At 44.8% G+C, this 27,378-nt stretch overlaps 1 protein-coding gene across 11 annotated transcripts in view; it reads left to right on the top strand.

Moving 5' to 3' along the window:
- Nucleotides 1-354: 354 nt before the first annotated feature.
- Nucleotides 355-27,378, top strand: part of FBRSL1 (fibrosin like 1) — a 545,433-nt gene continuing 518,409 nt past the window's right edge. For all 11 annotated transcript variants that reach the window (XM_044275607.1, XM_044275611.1, XM_044275609.1 and 8 more), the window contains exon 1: nucleotides 355-446. The gene's annotated coding sequence lies outside the window, so the exon portion shown is untranslated. The remainder of the gene's footprint in view (nucleotides 447-27,378) is intronic.

Here is a 27,378-nt window from a genome sequence, read left to right as displayed (position 1 = left end):
AGAGCCTGCCCTCTGCAGCTCCACCTGTCACACGCTGACAGGAGGAGGGATGAAGGGCCAGTCTGATAGCTAGCTTCATGGTCAAGTGTGTCTGGACCCTGCATTAACTAGTAGCTTGTCTGGTCACTAATCACACAACTAGTCACTGCTCCACAGAACTACTTTATTCTCCTCACTCGTGCCATGTGTTGCCCCCTCAACCTGCCCAGCTCTGAATCACAGGGAGTTACGAGAATCTGCCTCCACATTCGTCCTCCTGATAGCATTGTGATTCCCGGTCCCTCCTCCTCCGTCTCCTCGCACAATCAAGGAGACTATGCTTGGGACTACTTTCTGAGGCTGGTGCCGCGGAGTAATTCCGTAGCCTCGCATCGTGCGGAGGCATCCCTTCCGTGCTTTTCTGTCAGCTCGTCCCCATAGAGACCGCCCGGAACCGCCGCCGTGCAGTTAAGTAACCGATTTTATGTCTGTCCTACCGGAGCCTGTCCCTTGCCGGGCGTGTTACCTAGGGGACAATTATTGGAAAGCGTGAAAAGGGGGGCGCCATCTAAAACCTCACAGCAGGGGTGCGGGGGAGGGGAGTGAAATGTAGGTTTACCACACGTAGACTGGCGCACGGCTTGCTGTGAGGTAAATGTCTGCTCTATAGTATGTGGGGCTGGGAGAATCCCTCCCGCCCGGGGGCGCTGTATGGGACGTCATGTGTGCCTGCTGGTTAGGTGTGTGTTTATGGGGATGGGATTACATTAGTAATAACGCAAGCGTTACATGGAAGTGCACTTTTAGGCTTGTGTGAATTAGTGTTATAGGTTTGTATAGCTGCGGTACCGCACGGACGTGTCCCCAGACCCGTGCTTTGTGGGGTCATTGCATCCTGCCAGTGGCACTCGCATACCCCAGGACAAGCTCCTATCCAGCCATGGCAATACAACCCAAAGCACAGCCAGCAACTTTCTCAACTTCTCATTCATCTTGGCTGACTGAAATCAAGTCATGTGTCCTGGGTCTAGATAGGACCCTTCCTTCACACACGGATTTGGCACTGGGGAGGTTTTAACTTTTTACCACTAAAAACTCCAGAATAACCACTTGTGTGGTGTCATGTTTCACTGTGGCATTTTTTATTTTTTGCAAACAGTTGCCCAGATTTTCTAAGGCTACTTTCACACTAGCATTGTTTGCGGATCCATCATGGCTCTGCAAAAATGGATCTGTTACAATAATACAACCGCATCCATCCGTCATGAACGGATCCGATTGTATTATGTCTTCTATAGCCAAGATGGATCAGTCCTGAACTCCATTGAAAGTCAATGGGAGACGGATCTGTTTTCTATTGTGCCAGAGAAAACGGATCCGTCCCCATTGGCTTACATTGTGTGCCAGGACGGATCCGTTTGGCTCAGTTTCATCAGACAGACACCAAAACGCTCAAGCAGCCTCCATAGTGGAATGGAGACTGATCGGAGGCAAACTGATGCATTCTGAGCAGATCCTTTTCCATTCAGAATGCGTTAGGGCAAAATTGATCTGTTTTGGACCGCTAGTGAAATATCATGTAGGCATGGGCTATTTTGATGTGGACCAAATGTGTCCCATTAAGTCCATGAGACACAACTGGCATCCGTGTTTGTTCCATGTTTTCTTTCACTGACCACTGGTAGGGGATGCTGTGGAAATACATTTTTAGCCGAGCAGTCTATGGAATAGACGATAAATCGCAGGCGCACAGCCCAAACACGGAAGAAACATCAACAGATTTTTCCTTAGACGTCAAGCGGACACAGAAAGGCCTAAGGCCGCTTTCACACATTCAGTGCTTGATCAGTTTTTTTTTTTATCCGTGATTTCCATCAATGATTGTGAGCAAAACCAGATGAAAATAAGCCAGAAAGGCAAAAATAAATAAATTTTATTGACGGCAACGGGTCTACGTTTGTATTCTGCAGATCTGCGATATACGAACCACAAAACGTATACAGTCCTGGGCATGAGGCTTTCTACTTAATAATAACAATCCTAAAATCCTCTGTAAACTACAAAAAAAGAAGGCAATGCAACATTGATTTTGGCCATTTCAGTTACCATTGTCTGAAAATGTATGATAAACTACCGTAACCATTTGCAATGGCAGAGGTTGTGGTATATCAGGTTCCAAATTGATCCCGCTACCACGGACACAACGGAAGTCGGAATCCATATCCAAATTTAAACGAGTTCGTCATATCTAGCTGAAAGTACAACTCTGTAGCATGAAAAGCAGAATGCAGACTGTCGTCTGCTGCTTTGTCCAAGCCTTACGGAGTCAAGTTTTTCTTTGTTCGTGTTATAAAATTTATTTATTTTTTAAATGGACTCCCTGATCAGCCAGTTTGTACCAGACATCTGAAAGCCGACTGATTGGCTGCAGTCTAAGTGATGAAAAAGTACAAGGATTAATGAATTGCCTCCTGATAAACTTCACCACAAAGTTTTGGTTTGTATAATGTAGCTTTTTTTTTTTAAAGGTCAAGAACTGAGCTGTGTCCCTAGTTTCGCTAGGCTGGGAACTTAAAGTGGCCCTGGAAAGAATTATAATGTAAAAGTGGCCCCTATGTTGTAGGTTGTTCCAAATTGACAGAAAGCAAGGCAACACAAGTAGGACGGGCCAACATATGTGGACAGGGAGAACAGAAGTGGGGGGCAGCAATACCATAGTGCAGGACAAAATCCGCCTGTGCTACAGTCCTGAGGACGGTGATACAGCCACCTGCAGCCTCTGGCCAAGTGTATAGGAGAGAACTAGATCGTTATGTACCCTGCTGGCAGATGTAAAGAGGGCTTGGGCGTCCCCTTAAGTGTCAGCCCAGCGATTCGCTGGGGGTCCCTTCTGTATACAGTATCCCAGTTATACAGTGTCCGAGCACTCCCCCTGAGAAGGTCGACCTCCACCATACTGTAACTGCAGGTCTGATTGGTCTCCATTCTTCTGTCCTCTCTACCTCTCCTCCGACTCATTTTGCCAAGTAAGATCTCCTCATTAGTGAGCGGCATAACTGGTTGGGAATGCCCAATCATTGTTTCCAGGACATCTGCCAGGAGGCCCCTATACACATTAAATGGTCTGCCAGTATACAACTAATATATGTTATTAACGCGTCGGTAAATTGCATACAGCATTCTCCACAGACAGCACACAGGTCCATTGATTTTGATGTTTATTCACACATACTTGTGTTTCCAATGACCTGAGTCAGTGCAAAAACAACAAGCGTGCACAGCTTTGATCCTTGTTTTGAACCAAACATGTGCATTCAAGTCAATGGATTCATGAAAACAGGTAACAGAATAATGACAGCCCCCGTGTTTTGTCAGTGGTTTTTACTGACCATCGGTAAATGCCCTAGAAATCACCTTTTGAAGCTAGCAGTGGATGTGGAATACGGATGACACATGGAGGGCAAAAAACGGATACGCACAGACCAAAAATCGGCCCCTTATTGCGGAAACACTGGCCATTTTTCTACAGACGTCAAACAGACATGTGAATAAAGCCTCAGACTCTTTACATCTGCATTATAAACACAATGAATCCCAGTGGTGCTTAACAAGCCCCTATGACTTGTAGTTTAGGTTTCCGTAATTTCCCCACCCTCTCAATTGACAGGACTGGAAATGTTACCTGTCTCTTTCAATCTTGTGGGGTCGGGCTTCCTCAGTCTGAAACCTCTATAATCTACACTCCAAAATTGGTGCGCATTCTACCTGAAATCTATGCTAGCCCATCCCTGACATAGATTTTAATTTGGGTTTATGAACAGCCTGAAGATGCAACTAATTTGACTGGGGTTTAAGGCTAAATCTGCCTCTTGGTGTACAGTTCAGCGCTGTGGTGAGGAAGAATGACTGTATGAACATAGCTGGCCATACATTACATTGACCGATGGGGAGGGAGGCTGATATCACACCTTCTCTCCCAAGAGAAGAAACGATGGAGCAGGGGTGTTGGAATAGCTGGACTGCTCCCAAACACATTTGATTGTTAGCCCATCCTGCCAAAATCAGTAGCTCCTATTCAAGGGGGTGGGGTGGGGGGCTTTATCATAGACCGGCATTTTATGCTGGTGAGATATTCCCTGCTCTACCGGAGGAAGCACTTTATGATGAGGTGCACATCCTCTGGCAGTCTGTGCCTAGACCAAAATCTATTCCCACAACAGTGTTAGGCCTCTTTCACACGAGTGTGTCGGATTAGGTCCAGATGCGTTCACTGAAACTCGCACCATTTTGCAAGCAAGTTCAGCCAATTTTGTCTGCTAGTGCGTTCAGTTTTTTCCGCGCGGGTGCAATGCCATTTGATGCGTTTTTCACACTCGTGATAAAAAAACTGAAGGTTTACAAACAACATCTCTTAGCAACCATCAGTGAAAAAACGCACTGCATCTGCACTTGCTTCCGGATGCAATGTTTTTCACTGAAGCTCCATTCACTTCTATGGGGCCAGGGCTGCGTGAAAAAATGCAGTATATAGAACATGCTGCGTTTTTCACGCAACGCAGAACAGCCGGGTGAACAGCCGGCCGAATATGGGCTGCCGCTAGTTCATGTGTGCCGCTGGAGGTCTGCTTCGGCCCCATTGACTTTAGTGGGGGCGGCCCGGAGTTCCGGCCGCAGCACGGCAAATATTCCGAGAGGCTGTCGGAATAAAACTACGACATGTCACCTGCCGGAGAAGGCTGCCACTAGTATGAAAGTAGCCTAAGTCTAGGCCCTGCCGCCTATCGCACAGGTCACCTGGGAGTTATTGCTAGGCAGCAGTGACACTGTCTGTCAGGCTCCAAGGACTGCTGCGTGTATATATATACAGTGAGGAACAGAAGTATTTGAACACCCAGCGATTTTGCAAGTTCTCCCACTTAGAAATCATGGAGGGGTCTGAAATTCACATTGTGGGTGCATTCCCACTCTAAGAGACAGAATAATTTTTTTTTTTCAGGAAATTTTGAAAGAATGTATTTGTCTTCCACTGCTGAACATAAGTATTTGAACACCTGAGAAAATCAGTGTTAATATTTGGTACAGGAGCCTTTGTTTGCAAATACAGAGGTCCTGTAGTTCTTGACCAGGTTTGCACACACTGCAACAGGGATTTTGGCCCACTCCTCCACACAGATCTTCTCAAGATCTGTCAGATTTCGGGACTGTCGCTGAGCAACATGGAGTTTCAGCTCCCTCCAAAGATGTTCTATTGGATTTAGGTCTGGAGACTGGCTAGGCCACTCCAGAACCTTGATATGTTTCTTACGGAAACTCCTTGGTTATCCTGGCTGTGTGCTTTGGGTCGTTGTCATGTTGGAAGACCCAGCCACGACCCATCTTCAATGCTCTGACTGAGGGAAGGAGGTTGTTGCTCCAAATCTCACAATAAACGGCCCCATTCATCCTCTCCTTAATACAGTGCAGTCGTCCTGTCCCCTTCGCAGAAAAGCACCCCCAAAGCATGATGTTACCACCCCCATGCTTCACAGTAGGGATAATGTTCTTGGGATGCAACTCATCCTTCTTTTTCCTCCAAACACGACGAGTGAAGTTTAGACCAAAAAGTTCTACTTTGGTCTCATCTGACCACTTGACTTTCTCCCATGCCTCCTCTGAATCATCCAGATGGTCATTGGCAAACTTCAGACGGGCCTGGACATGTGATGACTTGAGCAGGAGAACCTTATGTGCAATGCATTATTTGAAACAATGACGGCATAGTGTTCTACCGACAGTGACCTTTGAAACTGTGGTCCCAGCTCTCTTCATGTCATTGACTAGCTCCTCCTTTGTAGTTCTGGGCTGATTCCTTACCTTTCTTATTATCAGTGACACCCCATGAGATGAGATCTTGCATGGAGCTCCAGTCTGAGGGAGACTGACAGTCGTCTTTAGCCTCTTCCATTTTCTAACAATTGCTCCAACAGTTGATCTATATTCACCAAGGTGCTTGGCAATTGCCCCATAGCCCTTTCCAGCCTTGTGGAGGTCCACAATTTTGTCTCTGGTGTCTTTTGACAGCTCTTTGGTCTTGCCCATGGTAGTAGTTGGCGTCTGACTGACTGTGGGGTGGACAGGTGTCTTTAAAGAGTTTAGACAGGTGCTACTAAGTTAGATTAATGAGTGGAGTAGAGATGGACTTTTTAAAGGCACAGTAACAGGTCTTTGAGAGCCAGAATTCTTGCTGTTTCTCAGGTGTTCAAATACTTATGTTCAGCAGTACAAGACAAATAAATTCTTTAAAAATCATACAATGTGATTTCCTGAAATTTTCATTTTATTCTGTCTCTCAGAGTGGGAAAACACCTACAATGTGAATTTCAGACCCCTACATGATTTCTAAGTGGGAGAACTTGCAAAATCGCAGGGTGTTCAAATACTTCTGTTCCTCACTGTATATAATCAAAAAAAAGGCAAGGTTTTAATGAAAAAACAATTACCTTTTATTCACCCATGTGGGCAAGCTTGAGAAAGGCTCTAGTGCTGAGCTGAAACGTTGCGCTGCCCACATGGGTGAATAAAAGGTGATTATTTTTTCATTAAATCCTTGGAGTGCTGCCTTTTTTTGATATTTTGTATACAAGGACTGCTTATCCTTTTGGGCCGTGCACCCTTCTACTGATTGAACCCACTGTGCTGCCTCATTTTTTTTATATATCATATTATTATTATTAATAATAATATGATATATATTTTTTTTTTAAACCACTGATCGTTTGCCAATGGTTTGAAAAGCTTTATATGCAAACTGGATTTTAGACAAACAGGATACAATAGGCCTGTGCACTAAAGGTCAGTTAGAGCTGATTTACAGTGGCAGTGATCGGAAACACAGTTTTCCCACTCGCTTAGGCTGCTTTCACACTAGCGTTCGGGTGTCCGCTCGTGAGCTCCGTTTGAAGGGGCTCACGAGCGGACCCGAACGCAGCCGTCCAGCCCTGATGCAGTCTGAATGGAGCGGATCCGCTCAGACTGCATCAGTCTGGCGGCGTTCAGCCTCCGCTCCGCTCGCCTCCGCACGGACAGGCGGACAGCTGAACGCTGCTTGCAGCGTTCGGGTGTCCGCCTGGCCATGCGGAGGCGTACGGATCCGTCCAGACTTACAATGTAAGTCAATGGGGACGGATCTGTTTGAAGATGCCACAATATGGCTCAATCTTCAAGCGGATCCGTCCCCCATTGACTTTACATTGAAAGTCTGGACGGATCCGTCCGAGGCTATTTTCACACTTAGCTTTTTTTTGCCATTTTAATGCAGACGGATCCGTACTGAACGGAGCCTCCGTCTGCATTAATATGATCGGATCCGTTCAGAACGGATCCGATCGAACGCTAGTGTGAAAGTAGCCTTAGCTGCCCTCACGTGAAGCAATCATCCCCTTTGTATGGGGATGAACGATCACCACTGTGATTGTTCATTGCCGTACACATTCATTGTTTGTTGGCAACACATCCCTGTTTACACAGGGCAATGTGCTGCTGACAAACTGCCCTAAGGGTCATTTTACACAGACCAATGATCTGTTAGTTTATCAGGGAATACCATTTGTACGAACGGTGTATGTCTGCCTGTGTGAAAGGTGCTGGAAATCACCTGATGAACGAGCAAATACTCGTCATTCAGGCAACACAGAAAATATTCATTCATGTGCAGCAGATGGTGGTGAATAAACAACGATCCGCGCTGGAACAGTGATTTTTCTATGGGAAAAAGCTATCACTGTATTGATCGCTTGTCCCCATAGAGGTGATTGCTGCATTTAAATACAGCCCTCATCTGCACTCATGACAGTGATCGCGAGCGTCTGCTTTGTTCACGATAATCTGACAGATCACCGGTCCATGTAAAAGGACCCTTAAAAGGGTTTTCCAGGATTTTCATATTGATCATCTTCAGGATAGGTCATGAATATCAGATTGGCGACCCCCGACGATCAGCTGGTTGAAGGGAAGGCCGCACTCTATGCGAGCGCAGCCTTCCCTTGTTTACCTGCTCTGTCAACAGCGCAGCGGTGAGCAGGTGTTAACTACAAGTGTATGGGAACGAGCTGTCTCCTTGAACTGAATGGGGCTTGTAGTTACACCTGCTCACCACTGCGCTGTTGACCGAGAGGGAGGAAAAAAAGAAGGAAAGGCTGCGCTCACGCAGAGTGGGGCCTTCCCTTCAACCAACTGATCGCCAGGGTCATGGGGATGGGTCATCAATATTAAAATCCCGGAAAACCCCTTTAAGGTGGATTTACATGGGGCAACTGGAGGCCGATTGCCGGGAAGGAAGAGTTCCTTCCCAACAGTTGGCTGCTTTCTCAGTGGAGGTGAAGTGCTGCATGTACATGCAGTGATCACCTCCACAGTATGAGGACGAGAAGTCGCGATTGCTTGTCCCCATACAGCTGCATTGCTACTGGGCAGCAGATCTCTGGTTAGGCTAGGGCTGCAACGATTAATCGATGTAATCGATTATATTCGATAACTGGATTCGTTGTCGACGAATCCAGTTATCGAATAATCGCCGATTCGTTGCTATTCGGGCGGGCGCTGCATCTTTATTTTACCTTTTTACAATGACGCTCCCGCTCCTGTAACAGCCAGGCAGAGCGGACGGCGGCGTAACGTCACTCAATCACGTGACGCGCCTGCTCCGCCTCCTTCATTCATGAAGTGGGCGGAGCAGGCGCGTCACGTGATTGAGTGACGTTACGCCGCCGTCCGCTCTGCCTGGCTGTTACAGGAGCGGGAGCGTCATTGTAAAAAGGTAAAATAAAGATGCAAGCGCCGGGGCTGTTAGGGGGAAGGGGGGTCTGTGTATAGCACTGCTATGGGGAGGGGGGAGGATCTGTCTATAGCACTGCTATGGGGAGGAGGGGGGGTCTGTGTATGGCACTGCTATGGGAAGGGGGGTCTGTGCACTGTTATGAGGAAAGGGATCTGTGCACTGTTATGCCCATAACAGTGCACATATCCCCCTCTCCATAACTACGCCGTCCACAGATCCCCCATAATAGTGCCGTCCACAGATCCCCCATAAACGCCGTCCACAGATCCCCCATAAACGCCGTCCACAGATCCCCCATAAACGCCGTCCACAGATCCCCCATAATAGTGTCGTCCACAGATCCCCCATAAACGCCGTCCACAGATCCCCCATAAGTGTCGTCCACAGATCTGTCGTCCACAGATCCCCCCATAAGTGTCGTCCACAGATCCCCCATAAGTGTCGTCCACAGATCCCCCATAAGTGTCGTCCACAGATCCCCCCATAAGTGTCGTCCACAGATCCCCCATAAGTGTCGTCCACAGATCCCCCATAAGTGTCGTCCACAGATCCCCCATAAGTGTCGTCCACAGATCCCCCCATAAGTGTCGTCCACAGATCCCCCCATAATAGTGTCGTCCACAGATCCCCCATAACGTCCGTCCACAGATCCCCCATAAGTGTCGTCCACAGATCCCCCATAAGTGTGTCCAAGTGTCGTCCACAGATCCCCCCATAAGTGTCGTCCACAGATCCCCCATAAGTGTCGTCCACAGATCCCCCATAAGTGTCGTCCACAGATCCCCCATAAGTGTCGTCCACAGATCCCCCATAAGTGTCGTCCACAGATCCCCCATAAGTGTCGTCCACAGATCCCCCCATAAGTGTCGTCCACAGATCCCCCCATAAGTGTCGTCCACAGATCCCCCCATAATAGTGTCGTCCACAGATCCCCCATAAACGCCGTCCACAGATCCCCCATAAGTGTCGTCCACAGATCCCCCCATAAGTGTCGTCCACAGATCCCCCCATAAGTGTCGTCCACAGATCCCCCCATAAGTGTCGTCCACAGATCCCCCCATAAGTGTCGTCCACAGATCCCCCCATAAGTGTCGTCCACAGATCCTTGCAGCGTTCGGGTGTCCGCCTGGCCGTGCGGAGGCAGGCGGATCCGTCCAGACTTACAATGTAAGTCAATGGGGACGGATTCGTTTGAATATGACACAATATGGCTCAATTTTCAAACGGATCCGTCCCCCATTGACTTTCAATGTAAAGTCTGGACGGATCCGTCTGAGGATACTTTCACACTTAGAAATTTTTTAACAATATAATGCAGACGGATCCGTTCTGAACGGAGCCACCGTCTGCATTAGGCCTCTTTCACACTTCAGTGTTTGGTCAGTGATTTCCATCAGTGATTTGTGAGCCAAAACCAGAAGTGGAGCCTCCACAGACATGAGGTAGAAGGGAAAGATCTGCTCCTGTTCTGTGTTTAGAGTTGCACCTGGTTTTGGCTCACAAATCACTGATGGAAATCACTGACCAAACACTGAAGTGTGAAAGAGGTCTTATATGAGCGGATCCGTCTCAGACGGATCCGCTCTGAACGCGAGTGTGAAAGTAGCCTTAGACAGAATGATCTGATGCATTGAAAAGATAACTTAACCCGCTCATTCATCAGGTAATCGGCTGCACATTGAGACAAGCAGAATATTGCCCCACCTAAATCCACCTTTAGTTTGCAGTCTCAAGGAAGGCTAAAACAAGCAAGAAATTGGGGATATGTTTGCAGGGTGTGTATTATATACCAGACTGAAGAGAGTCAAGGCCAATTGAATGGAGAAACTCCCTATTAAACTAGCAATACCCATTAGAGAGACCACAAATGGCACATGTCTGATTGAATGTAAGGCAGATTGTACAAATGATCACCCTATGGCAGGTGGCATTATTAAAATCATACAGTGGGGTCCTCCATACATGTCGGTCTACTTCTCCATTTACTTCAGTCCCATAGAAATGAATGGAGTGTTGGACCGACATGTACACTACTACTCAGTTCAGAGAGCCACTGGGGACCATCGTCTTCCCAGCAGTCACACGCCCAGGGATCCAGTATTTATAACCTGTCCTATGGACAGGGATGCTTACTGTTCATGGGATGACAACCCCTTTAATGTTTAACTGCATCTTCAGCTCTCGTCTCTGGAAATGTCTGTAATTTCAGAATCCCATTTGTGTCCAACAGTAAGTTACATGAAAGCATATGCAAATGTATTGTTTAATGCCATTTGCTGACAAGCTATCCAGGGAATAGTGCTCCCACTATAGAAAAGGTGCCCTGGGCGATATATATATATGAACAATAGGAATTAGAAATAATTCAGTCCTCTCCGTTGGGTTTACACCAGGACTGTGTGGTCTCGAAAAAAGAAATGAGTCCAATTCTCATCTTGGCAGAGGTGAGAGTCCTGGGAGAGGACTGTGGAGGCTTTCTCTTGAGAACACAATTGCAGGCCTCTTTCTTTCTGGCTGACTTCAGGCTTCAAAGAAGGCATTTGTTTAGATAAGAATGAGAGAGACCCTGCAGCAGATAGTTGCCTTTTTTCTTTGTCACATGTCACTTTGGATGTTAACATTAGTGAAACCAACTATATTTTTTATTTTTCTATAGGAATTTCTTCATACCATATTTATATAGGAATTTATCGAATGCCTGTATAACAGGAGGTTATCCGATTTCAGAAAACAAAAACATAAAAACACACCCAGTTGTTATACAAAAAAAATACTACTCATCTCTTCAAGCCCCTGCTGATCCAGTAAGGTTCTCAGGTTGTCCCCGTGGTCTTCATTTACAGGCTGTCAGTGGCCATAGCGGTCATGTTATACTACTGCTCCTTGATGGGAGCCATGACATGGAAGTTGTGTGCATGTTATAACTGTGGAGAAAAATTTGATGGATTCTTGGCATTCACAATAATAGTGTACATACATCAAAGAGAAACACTGGTCCTGTTGTACTAACCAACCGATCAGGGTGCCGATTTAATTGCTTAAAGTGGTTATCCGAGACTATAACAGACCTCCCAGAGTGACTACCCCTGAACTTACTTGCCTGGTCCCAGTGGCTCCATGGCCACACCAGTGACCTGCTCCTCTTGCTTGTGCCCCCCCCCCCCCCATCACCAGGATATCTCGTAGACTTTCTATTGAAACCGCCTACCGCCTCGCGCTCAGCAGCGAGGAGAAGCTGTGTTCGGCTGAGCGCTCCTGAATCTAGCGATTGGTGGGGGTCTCAGAGCTGGGACTCTGTCGATCAACACTTTAGCTATTCATTTAATTAATTTAAATGGACAGTATTACGGAGTGAATGCTGTATATATTGCTTTAAATTATGCAGAGAATAATTTTAAAAAGTAGCAGAATATTCTGATATGGCAGATCTATAAAACGGCAGTGTGTCTTGTAAGAGAAATTTGCCAGATATATTATTCCACCCTCTGCTTTTCTGCCAGGGAATTCGATAATTTTATTCTTTATTATATTCTTTGGACTGCAAAGGGGTTAAGCACGAAAATAATGACTTCAGTCCAGAAAATGTAGTACACTGCGCAGCTATTTCTAAGAATAAATTCATTGTACAAAGGCTCCTAGCCTTCACAGGGAGATAACCTTTATTGTTAGCAGTGCAATGTAGAAGCAAAAATATACATTACCTGACATTAAAGGTAGAACCCTGGGGACTTAAATTGTATAATAAAACACTACCATAGGAATGTTTTATTACACCAAGCAACTCAGAATTCTTCTTAGCAGTGGGAAATGTTTTAAGACTTATTTAGAAGTCTGTTTAAATTGCATGATAACTATAAGTAATGTGAATAATAATCACTGCTGGAGAAAGTTCTCTAAGTAGTCGAAATCTGAAGAATAATTGTTGGAAAGTTAATTTGCTGCAACTTAAATGAATTATGGTAAATATACACTTGAGGCACATCAGTATTTTTTTCAGATGTTTTTATCTTTGTATGTAAGAAAGTAGTATGCCATCCTCCATGTAGCAGGACTGTCTTGCTCCAGTGCCAGGAGTACTCAACCCGTTCACTAGGCTAAAAAGGTATGAAATTAAGGTATTCCGCCTCTTCTGTGGAGAATACTGGGCAAGATGCCAGGGCAACAATTCAGTAAGCTTTCTTTAGACATGAGAGGTGGAAGGTCTATGCCAAGTCTTAAGGAGGTTTGACCTTTTGCGCCTTTCCCCCTATCAATGCTAATTGCCACCTCCTGAGTATCTCATAAGTGACAAAGAAGTCCATTCTGCTCTATTTTCATGTGCGGGGTCTACACGGCAAGTTTTCTTTTGGTCAGTGCTTTTATGTCAAATGTGCCATCACTAAAATTAAATACAGTTTTGGCGAGTTATTTTCTCATGTACTAGCAGCTATTTGTAGTGAGGCAAATTTGTTCATAGTAACTGATCAGACGACTTGAAATGGCTACGTGTCCCATTCAGAAATAATTCCTATGGGGCACATAAACATCCAGAATGGGTGGAATCCCCTTCTCCTACTTTATGAGCAACTACCATTCTGGCAGACTCGAGCCATCCATGGGCCTTTCACCTGCATTGCTGCCATGTATTGCACTTCCACTGCAGTGACTGATGCAGGAGACAAGCATGGAAATATCAGCTGTTGTCCCTGCTGAAGTTATGAAGAGGCGCTGGTCTCTACATAAGGGCTTGTTCACACGAACGTGACGTATTTTGCAGGCCGCAAAACACGGATGCCGCCTGTGTGCCTTCCGCAATTTGTGGAACGGACAGCCCTTTATAGAAATGCCTATTCTTGTCTGCAAAGCTGACAAAAATAGGACATGACTCATAATTTTTGCGGGGCCATGGAGCGGAGCAACGGATGCGGACAGCACACTCTGCTGCGGAACCAAACCACTGTCGTGTGAATGAGCCCTAACTTTGATGTATCCTGTGCCAGTCCCTTGCTGGCTTACAGTTAGACCATTTTCTACACCTAAGGCTACTTTTGATATCCGGCAAGGGATCTTAAAATCGCAGCAAAATGCATCTGTTCAGAACGGATTAACCATTGTAAGACAATGGACGACGGATCATTGTAACGTAGACAAATACAAACCCCTTACTAATGTATTGTGATTGTCCATATTACTTCCTTTGCTGACTTGAATTATTTTTCCATTACATTATGCACCGCTCGTTTCCATGGTTACAACTACCCTGTAATTCAGCAGCAGTGGCCGTGCTTGCACGCTATATGAAAAAGTGCTGGCCTCTCTGGTGGTTGGGATCAAGGGAGTGCACATAGTCCAACACTTTTTTTCTATAGTGTCCAAGCACGACCACCGCTGCTGGGTGGTTGTAACCATGGAAATGAATCCAGCTAGCAAACGAGGCAATATGGACTATCACAATACATTAGTAAGTGCCTTGTATTAACTTTCTCTACGTTATAAATGCCTTCTGCTGAAGTGTGACAACCCCTTTAAGGGAGGCTCCAGATATATACTGAAACCACTCTGAATGCCACCTTTTTGGTGCCAGCTGACCTCCATTGAAAACAAGGAGCACAGGCTTTGTCTTTCCAGTATTATTTTATAGAGTCTGTGGACGAGGTTTATCTTGTTGGAAACATCTGCCAGCATCTCAGCATAGACGCACAGGGGGTAATTTATTAAGACCGGCGTCCCCGCCCACGCCACACCCACAGTTTGACCTGGCGTGAGAGGGGAAAAGTCGCTGATTGTTGCGCAACTAAGCGCCATCTTCTCCTGAAATCTGCCTAATATAAGCGTATTTCAGTAAAATAAATAAATAAATAATGACCCCCACAGTTCATAGGTGCATTTTTGTTTGGATGAATCAGCAGCAGCAGTCGCCCTTGTGAATTAAACAGGAGGTTTCATTTATGTGCCGAGCTTGCTGCTGCATGACGTTGAAGCATTCCTGCTCAGCAGAGTTCATGTCTGAGTCTGCTCCAGACAACAAATAAATGTAACATCAGCGTTTGGACTTTATCCCATATCTGTTCACAATAAAGATTATGTTCTGCTCCTCCTACTCGCTCAAGCCTCTGAAAAAGATTTACTTTGGTGCCCATGAGCCAGAGGGCTTTGCTTGCTCTTTAGCCCAGAAGGAGCTTGGCTGTTGTAAATGTGAGTTTGTTTTCTTCACAGAATGATTGCTAGGCGTAAGTGTCAGAGACTGTGAAATAGAGGATGGCAGAAGCGGCAGCTGGCAGTCTTCACACGAGGGAGGGGTCGCTGAAGATCGGACTAGCCGTCTGAGGATAGGTCATCAGTATGGGGAAAGCAGAAAACTTGGTTATATAAAGCCCAGTTATATACATTAATGTCAATTAATCTTGATAATCCAGTGAATTTATGCTACATGCACACGATAGTGAAAAAAATGTCAGTTAAAAAATAACATTTTGAACGGACGTTTTTTCCACTGATGCCCTTCCGAGAAATGGATGTTAAAAATGGACCCATTCAATTGTATGGAGGCAGTCTGTCGGTCAAAAACGAACAAGATGGAGAACGTTCTATTTTTTTATGTCCGTTTTTCACTGACGGTCAAAAAAACTGCCATGTGGATAACCCCATAGACTACCATTGGCCTTAAAACGGACGTGTGATGGCTGTTAAATTTTTTTTACATCACCTGTCCGTTTTTCATCACATGTCCGTTGTCCATGTAGCCTAATGTTTGTGGTGGAAAGAAGGAGCAGTCATGTTGCATTTCAACGTGGCCTAAAATGGTTATCAAAAGGGTTAGCGGTATCTATAAGGCGCACTCTTTTTCCGCCCAAAGTAGGAGGAAAATGTGGCAAATACTAATGAGCGCTTTCATTATGGAAGCGCTAATTATTACTGTAGGACCGGGAAGCAGTGAATGCAGTGCTCCGTACTCACAGATTTCTGGTCTTCCTTGACGTTGGCCCTCTGTGACCTCACGCTGTGCGGCGTCAGGTCACAGCACGTAGCAGGGTGAACAAGAAGAGAGCGAGATGACAGGAGCGGTGCCGTTGTCTGAGGTCTGATTGGCGGACTTATTAATATGGAGGTCGAATTAACATTGGGGGTCTGATGGAAAATATATTTTTTCTTATTTTCCTTCTCTAAAACCTAGGTGCGTCTTAGGCTACTTTCACACTTGCGTTCAGAGCGGATACGCTCCTATAATGCAGACGATGGGATCCGTCTGCATTATATTTTAGAAAGAATTCTAAGTGTGAAAGTTACTCAGACGGATCCGTCCAGACTTTACATTGAAAGTCAATGGGGGACGGATCCGTTTGAAATTGAGCCATATTGTGTCAACTTCAAACGGATCCGTCCCCTTTGACTTACGTTGTAAGTCTGGACAGATCCGTTTGGCTCCGCACGGCCAGGCAGACACCCAAGCGTTCGGGTGTCCGCCTGCTGAGTGGAGGCCAAACGGTGCCAGACTGAGGCGCATCCACTCAGAATGCATTGGGGCCGTACGGATGCGTTTGGGGCCGCTTGTGAGAGAGCCTTCAAACGGAACTCACAAGCGGAGCCCCGAACGCTTGTGTGAAAGTAGCCTTATAAAGCGAAAAATACGGTATATGGCAGCTGCTTATCTCTTTTTGCCTACTGAAATGGACATGCTTATTCAGGTCCCCTGAGAAGTCATGCTTATAGAGGAGATGGAAGAGGGAGCTGTCAACCAGTCGGTGTTCAGCTGACAGCTGCGTTATGTGTCTTATATATATATATATATATATATATATATTAGGGCTGCAGTAAACGAATATTTTTGTAATCGAGTATTCTATCGATTATATTTCTCGATTCATCGAGTAATCTAATAAGAAAAAGCTACTTAAAATAACGTACGTAATTAGGTATGTATAAAGTTATTGGTTTGAAGGGGTTAATAACTTTATACATGCCTAATGCCAAGGTGCTTCCATTAACCCCTCCAAACCAATAACTTTATACATGCCCATTGGGTTTGGAGGGGTTAATGGAAGCACCTTGGCATTAGGCATGTATAAAGTTATTGGTTTGAAGAGGTTAATGAAAGCACCTTGGAGGTGCCTTCATTAACCCCTCTCTAAACCAATAACTTTATACATGCCAAGGTGGTGCTTGCAGCCTCCATTAACCACTCTCTCTCCATCTGCCTCCCCCCAGCCTCTGATCTGCCTCCCCCCTCCCCCCAGCCTCTGATCTCCCTCCCCCAGCCTCTGATCTGCCTCCCCCCCTCCCCCCAGCCTCTGATCTGCCTCCCCCCAGCCTCTGATCTTCCTCCCCCAGCCTCTGATATGCCCCCTCTGGTAACGCAACCCCCCCTCCCTCCCTCCCTCGTATTAATCATTGGTGGCAGTGGCCACAGGGTCCCCCTCCTCCCCCCCATCATTGGTGGCAGTGTCAGTTCCGATCGGAGCCCCAGCAGTGTAATGCTGGGGCTCCGATCGGTTACCATGGCAGCCAGGAGTCACGCTACTGAAGCCCTGGCTGCCATGGTATGTTAGTAGTGAGCAGAGAGCAGCGCATTATATTCACGTGCGCTGTGGCCGCCGGTCGCTCCTTCTTCTGTCTGTGCGGCGGATTGCTAATGCTTACAGCATTAGCAATGCGCCGCACAGACCTATGAGAAGGAGCGACCGGCGGCCACAGCGCACGTGAGTATAATGCGCTGCTCTCTGCTCACTAACATACCATGGCAGCCAGGACTTAAGCAGCGTCCTGGCTGCCATGGTAACCGATCGGAGCCCCAGCATTACACTGCTGGGGCTCCGATCGGAACTGACACTGCCACCAATGATGGGGGGGAGGAGGGGGACCCTGTGGGATATGGCAGGCACATTCATTGGTGGCGCAGTGGCCACAGTCCCTCCCCTCCCCTCCTCTCCTCCTCCCCTCCTCCTCCTACTTGGTCTTCAGCGGCAGCCGCGCACAGTGGGGAGGGAGAGACTCCCTCCTCCTCCTCCCTCAGCTGTGCCGGCCGCTCAGTCCTGCCTCTCTGGCTCCGGAGGACACGGAAGCCGTGAGTGAGACGCTTAATTTCACTCCCGCTCCGTGATCACGTGATCTGAACGATTCCTCGATGCAGGGAAACTGCATCGATGAATTTTTTGACTCGATTTAATCGAGTTATTCGAATAATCGTTTCAGCTCTAATATATATATATATATATATATATATATATATATATATATATATATGGGCAGCTTTATCAAAGTGATGGATAAATTAATAGAGGCCTTAACAGCCACTTAGACCACTGTAGGAACATTATTTTGTTTAGTAGCCTCCTTTGCTGGCATGATTCATTTTTCCATCACATTATACACTGCTCATTTCCATGGTTACAACTACCCTGTAATTCATCAGTAGTGGTCGTGCTTGCACACTATAGGAAAAAGCACTTAGCCTAAGTGTGCTCCCATGGTCCCGGCCACCAGACAGGCCGGAGCTTTTTCCTATAGTGTGCAAGCACGGCCACCACTACTGGATTACATGGTGGTCCTCACCATGGAAATAAGCAGGGTATAATGGGATGGAAAAATGAATCAAGATGGCAAGGGAAGCAATATGGAAAATAAAAGTGGATTATAAAGTGACTTGTATTAAAGGTGTTGTCCGGACTCTCCTATATTGATGACTAGGGATGAGCGAATACTTTGTTTGAATACGGTACGGAGCGAGTGCCGAGACTTCGCATAAAAACATCATAAATTAATTTGTACTGTAAAAAAACATTTCCCGAACACAGGTTCGGTTCCAAGGTTTAAAAGAAGAATTATGCAAATAGACTTCAGATGTTTCATGCGAAGTCGATTCTCTCATCCTTATTGATGACCTATCCTCAGGATAGGTTATCAATATCAGATTGGTGAGGCTCCGACTTCCGGCACCCCCAGCCGATCAGCCGTATGAGGAGACTGCGCACACAGTGCGCACGTGCCGTCTACCGCCTCTTCCTGTTCACCACTACTAAGCCTGTGGCAAAGCAGCAGCAGAGGAAGAGAGAAGGGAGATGGCATAGGTGTCGGACCCCAGTTGATCTGATACTGATGACCTATCCTGTGGATAGGTCATCAATATAGGAGAGCCCAGGGAACCCCTTTAACTTTCTCTGCATGATAAATGTAATTTGCTAATGTCAGACAACACCTTTAAAGATGACCTGTCACCAAAATATGCACTGCAGCTCTGATGGCAGCATGTTGTAGAGCAGGAGAAGCCAAGCAAATTAATATTTTTGTGGAAAAAGATTGATTAAAACCTGTAATTTATACATTTATTTACCTCCTGTGAACGGCTATTGGTACAGGAGGGAGGGGCTATCAGTGACTGATAGCATTGTGTGTATGTGTCCATATGGAGATAGCTGTCAGTCACTGATAGCCCCTCCTCCTGTACCGATGGGTATTCACAGGGCTGCAGATATAAATGTAAAAATTACAAGTTTTACTGAATCTTTTCCCACAAAAATACACATCAATCTGCTCAGTTTCTCCTGCTCTAGAACATAGTGCCTTCAGATTGCATTGCATTTTTTTTGGTGACAGGTCCTCTTTAGGGTCCATTCACACGTCCGTTGTTTCTTTCCTGATCTGTTCCGTTTTTTGCGGAACTGATCTGGACCCATTCATTTTCAATGGGTCCTGAAAAAAATTGGATAGCACAATGTCAGATTTTTTTTCAGGACCCATTGAAAATGAATGGGTCCAGATCTGGTCCAGATCTGTTCAGCAAAAAACGGAACAGATCAGGAAAGAAACAACGGACGTGTGAATGGACCCTTAAGGTGCTTTTACATGGGCCAACCTGATGCCAGGCAGTTATCGGGAACTAGCCGTTTGTTCCCGATAATTGCCTGCTCGATAGAAGAGGTGAGGGCTGTATTTACATGAAGCAATCATCTCCTCTGTATTGGAAGGAGCTATCACTCATTCCCATAGAGAATCATTGTTTCTGGGCAGCAGATCGCTGTTTAGACAACACAATTTACTGACCAGAAAAGATGGTGTAGGTCAGGCATGGCCAACCTGAGACTCTCCAGCTGTTGTAAAACTACAACTCCCACCATGCCTAGCTGTGGGTAGCCTGGGCATGCCGGGAGTTGTAGTTTTGCAACAGCTGGAGAGCCTCAGGTTGGCCATCCCTGGTGTAGGTGACCCAATCAGCGATGCTTTTACCCAATGAGTGATTGAGTGATTTACACTGGGCAGTTATGAAAAACGCTCATAATTGTCCCAATCATTGGCCTGTGTAAAGTATTAGTAAATGTGCCCCACTATGTTCCCCAAACAATGCCTCTGCACAAAGCAGTATTTGCAGATCAGTTCTCATGGAATTAGAGGACAATGTGTCCCACTACAAACACTTAACTCCCGTCCACAGGTTAACTGGATAAGTGTCTGATCTTGAGACCTACATTCCCCCCTTTGAATATGGCAGGGGTCACGCATGCACAGTGCAGCAGCACTAAAGTATGGGACAGCCAGAAATGTCCGACGTCTGCACTGTGACTATGGCATAAGGGTTCGGCTACACTGAGATCTTGTGTCCAGGAATCACAGTATAGCGGTGCTAGCATAGAAATGACTGCGGTCGCAGCACAAATTGCATGTGCGCTGCGTTTGTTGTTGACCAACCTATTTAATCCTTTCAGCCCTTTCAGTTTTTTTGTTTTTCACTCCGCCTGTGTTTCTGGGGCCATAACTTTTTTATTTTTCCATCCACATAGCCTTATGTGGGCTTGTTTTTTGCGGGACAGGTTGCGCATTCTATTTCCACCATATTACATACAATAAAGTGGGAGCTAGGAAAAAAACCCATCTAAATTGGGGGGGGGGGGATTGGCAAAAACCCAGCAATTTTGCAACAGTTTAGAGTTTTGTTTTTATGGCATTCTCTATATGGTAAAACTGACCAGTTAATTTCATTCGCGAGGTCCGTGCGATTACGACGATACTACATATGTATCATTTTCTTGCGTTTTTATACTGAATAAAAACCATGAGAATTTTTTTTTTTTTTGCCATATTCTGACCCTTTTAACTTTTTTGTAGTTATGTGTATGGTGCTGTGTGAGGAATTATTTTTTGCAGGTAATATTTTCTTTTTAATGATATCATTTTAGGTTGTTTACAACTTTTTGATCACTTTTTATTTAAGTTTTTGTGGGAGGATAAGAAAACAAAAAAACTGGAAATAGTCATTTTCCCTGTTTCGCTGTTTTCCATATGTGATATATATTTTAATAGTGCATGCGCACGTGGTGATGCCCATGATATGTATTCTTTTATGTTTTTTTATTTATTTTTTACCTTATAGCTCCCATAAGGATCTATCACAAGCAATTATTAGATTGCTTTTTTCATAGACACCAGTGCATTAGCATTGGATTCTATGGGGATTATACTATGTTTCTATGGAGCCATGCCACAGGCATTACAGTCGGTCACGGACATTAGCCGTGGTTGTCTGCTGTATGAAATAGCTGGCACCCGGCGGCTATGACGCCTGCTGAGCTCACACTTTTTAACATTAACTGACTGTTACATTTTTTTTTATTGGTCTCTGATTTTTTATTTTTTTATGCTGCAATTACAAGCAGGTCTGACCATTCATGGTAATGAGTGGTCAAACCTGCTTGTAACTGATTTAAAAATGACAGCGCATAGGCTATATGTATAAAAAGTAATAGAAATTAGTGCAAGCAGTTAGTGTCATTTTTGCACATACAAGCCAGACATATTCTGTCTGTCAGTTTCTCCACTTCAGCTTATACACAGTTGAGTCACGTTATTATGACCTCTTCCCACTTTTAACATGGGCAACGTGTAGCCCATGAAAGGAAGTCACATGTAATGAGCTGGCGTGGTGGGTATATAAGGTGTGATAGGCTGTCTGCACGCATATCCCTAATTCCAGTTATGGGTAAAAGGAGCGATTTATAAGGGTTGCAAAACGGGATGATTATTGGCTTTTGGGCCAAGGGTGGCAGTGGTTTGTGAATTGTTCTGTGGTGACAGTGTATCGTGAGAGGACAACTGGCACCATTGTGAATAAGTGACGTGGAAACTACGGAGCACCACGTGCCATTGATTAGAGAGGTGAATGCCGGCCATGAAGGTGCGCAAGGGTGGTCTCGCATGCTACAGTGGAGCAGCTCACCGCCAAAGTGGGGGGTTATGAGACGTATAATACACCTAAGCGAACTGGACGGTGTATGAGGCTCTGAAGCAGATGGATGGTCACTGGACCTCTGCTAACGAAGTGGCATCATCTGAAAAGGCTTCAGTCTTCATGGCAGCATCAGAATTGGACCTCCACTGATTAGCAAAGGGTTGCCTTCTCCAATGAGTCACATTTTTTGCTTTATTGAAAAGATGGACATTTGAGTATTATGTGAGAAACATCAGAGAATAAACACTCTGAAACCATTGCTGGAAGAGCACAAGCTAGTGGAGGTCTAGGAAGTGTCTCCATGGCATTCTCTATGCCTACTTATCCACATGGAAGGCACTCTCAAACAAACTAGGTATGAATCCATCATTGCAGATCACGTACACCAATAAATGCTGATTGTCTTCCCTAGAGCGGATGGGATCTTCTAGCAAAACAGTGCAAAATGTCATATGGCTAGAAATGTCCTACGTTGGTTGGAAAAGCATGACCAAGACCTTTAAGTACTATGCTGGCCTCCTAATTCCTCAGACTTGAACCCTATTGAGTATCTGTTGGACACCCTTGATGGTTGATTACTCTGGATATTAGCTGGTGGTCGTAATAATGTGACTCAACTGTCAATATAAAACTGCATTCTTATTGGATGATACGGCCAGCTTTATACCTTTTTTTTTTTTTTTTTTTTTTTTTTTTTTTTTTTTATACATTAGACCATCTGTTTCTATTGCTGACTATATATATTACTGAAGATGCTTCCAATAATGATGCATGTATGGGGCCCTTCCACCTTCCCTGTTGGCATATGTCTGTAGAAATGAGCATGGGACATGTTTGATTGTTCTCATGGGAGATAAGCCACTATAAGGCTGGCCATAGACATTAGATTAATGTTGCTTGAACTATCCAATTTTGGTGGGACAAACCAACCATTGGTGTATGGTGTTGTACCAAATTCAAGGAGGGAGAATGATTGGGTTGTTGGATTCTTTTTTCCTCTTTCCCCATTGTTATTAGGGAAGGTGTCTGGCAACAGCTTACTTCCCTTTCCTCATTCAAAACAGATGCACAATCAGCTGTGCCAAGCAAACATGAACGCTTCGGCAAACATTCATGTTTGTTTTTTTGGACTAACCTGTGTATAGCCTACAAATGGTGTCATTTATTTATAGCACAAAGGGCTGACAAACACAAAGGGTGCAGAAGGTGAGAGACCCCTGCCAATGTTATTTATCTGGGGTTTCAAGTTAGGCCTCTTTCACACGAACGATACGGATTGTGTCAGGATGCGTTCAGTGAAACTTGAACCATTTCGCAAGCAAGCAAGTCAGTTTGGTCTGCAATAGTGTTCAGTGTTTTACTCCTTTTTTCTTTTTTTTTTCTTTTCCCTGTACTGGTGCAATCAGTTTTTCGCGCTCATGAAAAAAAGCTGAAGACTTACAAACAACACCTCCTAGCAACCATTGGTGAAAAACGCATTGCATCTGGATTACATCCAGGATGCAATGCATTTTTTTACTGAAGCCCTATTCACTTCTATGGGGCCAGGGCTGCATGAAAAACACAGAATATAGAACATGATGTGATTCTCACGCATTGCAGAAATAATGCTTGAAAAACAATGCTCGTGTGCACAGACTCATTGAAATGAATGGGCCAGGATCCAGTGCAGGTGATGTGTGTTCACTTCACGCATTGTGTGAAAGAGGCCTTAGGCCCCTTTTCACAAGGGCGAGTTTTCCGCACGGGTGCATTGCGTGAGGTGAACGCATTGCACCCGCACTGAAACCTGACCCATTCATTTCAATAGGGCTGTGTACATGAGCAATGTTTTTCACGCATCACTTGTGCGTTGTGTGAAAATCGCAGCATGTTCTATATTCTGCGTTTCTCACGCAACGCAGGCTCCATATAAATAAATGGGGCTGTGTGAAAATCGCATAGCATCCGCAAGCAAGTGCCGATGCGATTTTCAAATATAGTTGCTAAGGAGACGAGGGATGAGCGACCCGGGTCCCCATTTACTTTATTATTTTCCATTATAACATGGTTATAATGGGAAATATCATTCTTTAATACAGAATGCAAAGTGAAATGTCACTTGAAGGTTAAAAAATAATAAAAACATTACTCACCTCATCCACGGGATCCTCCTCTTTGTTCTTCTTGAAGGACCTGCAAAAGGACCTGCACTGACGTCATCAAAGGTCCTTTTTGCAGGTCCTTCAAGAAGAACAAAGAAGACAATCCCAGCTGCGCAATCAAGTGGATGAGGTGAGTAATGTTTTTATTATTTTTTAACCTTCAAGTGACATTTCACTTTGCATTCTGTATTAAAAAATGCTATTATTTTCCCTTATAACCATGTTATAATGGAAGATAATAAAATCTACAGAACACCTAACCCAAACTCGAACTTCAGTAATAACGCATTGCACTTGTGCGGAAAAAACTGAACATCGGAACACAATCGCAGACAAAAATGACTGCAATTGCACGCTTACTCGCGCGGGTTTCCCGCAATGCACCCTGAACGCATCCGGCCCTCACCCGTGACGCCCGTGTAAAAGAGGCCTTAGCATTTATGAGGTGTGAGATTACGGAAATCTTTAATGAATGCGAGAGAATAAAATTTCCAGCAGTTCACATGAGCACATCATTCTTAACTTCCTTACTGTAAAACCACAATATTGCTAACACAAATGATAAGGCTTTATTTAACCATAAAAAGATATTTTAGAATGCACATTAAAATTCCTTTGTGATTTACTAGCAGGTTAGCATTGCAAAAAATGTGGAACATACTCTGTTATATGGGTGATAAAACAGAATGATAATTGTTCTGAATAGTCTAGCTCTGGGTTCTCATGCAAAACATCCACTCCCACATAAAATCACATTTCCTCCATACAAATAATATTTTATTGCAGCTTCTCATTGCTCAGGGTTTTAAATGAGTATTTTCACATAATATTCATGTGTGTGGCTTTCATGGAGCCAGTAAGGAACACTTCAGTGATGAACCTTGTATGCTAAAATTATATAGTAAGTATATCTAGTAACTGAATCTTTTGAAAGATTGTAGCAGTGGAATGTCATGGATGCAGTTACTACAACACCAGGTTTGAGATGTCCATTGACGTCTTTGGGAGAGTTTCCTAGACAGGCTCTGTGACCAGTACAGAGGTCATTCTGCAGTGAGGGGGAGTATAGAACCTGTGACATCTCTTATTGTGAATGGTGTGATTCTGTTTTCTACAAAGATTTGATCTTTAATTCTAATTAGTGTTGAGTGAATCAAGCTTTGGGTCATAGATCCAAAGTAGGTTTGTTCTAACACTTTGTTTTAATGGTGTCTGAGGCCTGTCTCCATACAGCATTAAAACGTATTGCCTCCGTGGAGGCAAAATTCATTTCAGCTGAAGTCGTGCAAGACTTCGGTGAATTAATTTGGTAATCACTTTTGCTTCTTTAAAAACATTTTAAAATCGCAGTCCGAAGTCAGGTTTGGTACTGAGATACCAGCTGGTACCAAACCCAACTTCGGATTCGGAATTTAAAATATTTGTAAAAATGCAGAAATGAATACCGAATTCATTCACCGAAGTCTCACGCAACTTCGGCTGAAACTAATTTTGCCACCACGGAGACAATACATTTTAATGCTGTATGGAGACAGGTTTCCGTACAGCATTACAACAAAAGGGCACATTTATTAAGACCGGCGCCTAAAACAGGCATAGAAAATGATCAATGAGATGGGCCTACAGGCTCGTCCCCTTCCCCGCCCATGCCACAATTTTAGACTTGGTGTGAGCATGGGAAAAGTCGCAGTTAGCCATCTGCGCCTGAAATGCGACTAAGGCTACTTTCACACTCTCATTTTGTGCGGATCCGTTATGAATCTGCACAGACGGATCTGTTCAGATAATACAACCGTCTGCATCCGTTGAGAACAAATACATTTGTATTATCTGTAACATTGCCAAGACGGATCCGTCTTGAACACCATTGAAAGTCATTGGAGGACGGATCCATTTTCTATTGTGCCAGATTGTGTCAGTGAAAATGGATCCGTCCCCATTGACTTACATTGTGTGTCAGGACGGATCCGTTTGGCTCAGTTTCTTCATCCTCATCAAGCAGCATTTTGGTGTCTGCCTCCAGAGTGGAATGGAGACTGATCGGAGTCAAACCGATGCATTCTGAAAGGATCCTTTTCCATTCAGAATGCATTAGGGCAAAACGGATCCGTTTTGGAGCACTTGTGAGAGCCCTGAACGGATCTCACAAACGGAAAGCCAAAACACCAGTGTGAAAGTAGCCTAATTTAGGTGTATTTCAGATTAATAAATAACCCCCAAAGTGTTTGAACTAATCAACTTCGGATCTATGATCCGAAACTCAATTTGCTCCAGCCTAATTGTAATCCTTCCTGTGATGATAATGAGAGGTAATCTCTACAGAACTGGAAGTGTTAGCCTTTTAGGCCCATTTACATGTCGATAATTGTCTGCATACATACAGATTAATTGTTTCTGTGTAGCAGATGGCTGTTTATACTGCAAGATCTGCTGGCCAGAAGTGTACCAGCGAAACGCTTACTTGTGCAGGCACCTAAATCGTCATTTGCGGCAGCAGATTATGCTGTCTAAACAGCACTCTGCTGCTGGCAAGCTGTATGGGGGTGAGCCAGTGCATTAGTGATTGCCCCTCCCCGTGCATGTAAATCTAACCGTTTCCTTCACTGACAAGCAGGTGATTGTCAGGAAGGAACTCTAACTTACCAACAATTGCCTGCTGAATTATCCCATGTAAAGGGACTTTAACACTGGACAATTCCCAGCAGCCACAATCCCTAAAAGATTTTGTATGTCCTTTTTGAAGTGACTTTTTTTGTATATGCAAAAGAGGCTCTGCTCTCTCTGCAGCTGCTGCACCCTCTGCACCTAGATGATGCCACGCAGTAAAAACCTCACCCCCCACAGATCAGATATTGAGGATAGGTCATCAATATGTACTGGCTGCACAACCCCTGTCACCCCTTTATAACTTAATTCATGCAAGCGTGCCGAACCAAAAATTTCTTCATTTTTTTTCTATAAAGTTGTGTATTCTAGACAGTTTATTAGAAAAAGACTTCTTCTCAAGGGAGCATTGTAAAACACAAATAATGCTTTATCACCATGTTTTATTGATAAAGGCCGAGTGCCACTCGTCTGCTGCATTGATTTTTCTAATGCCAGCAGTTCCCTCTCCTGTCCTTTTAACAGGACAAGTTTTATATGGACATGATATGCTTGAACCATCCTTAAAGGGAACCTGTAACCTGGATTTTGTGTATAGAGCGGAGGACTTGGGCTGCTAGATAACCGCTAGCACATCCGCA

The sequence above is a fragment of the Bufo gargarizans genome, chromosome 1 (assembly GCF_014858855.1).
Source record: "Bufo gargarizans isolate SCDJY-AF-19 chromosome 1, ASM1485885v1, whole genome shotgun sequence".
NCBI lineage: Eukaryota > Metazoa > Chordata > Amphibia > Anura > Bufonidae > Bufo > Bufo gargarizans.
This window is presented reverse-complemented; position numbering and strand designations above follow the sequence as displayed.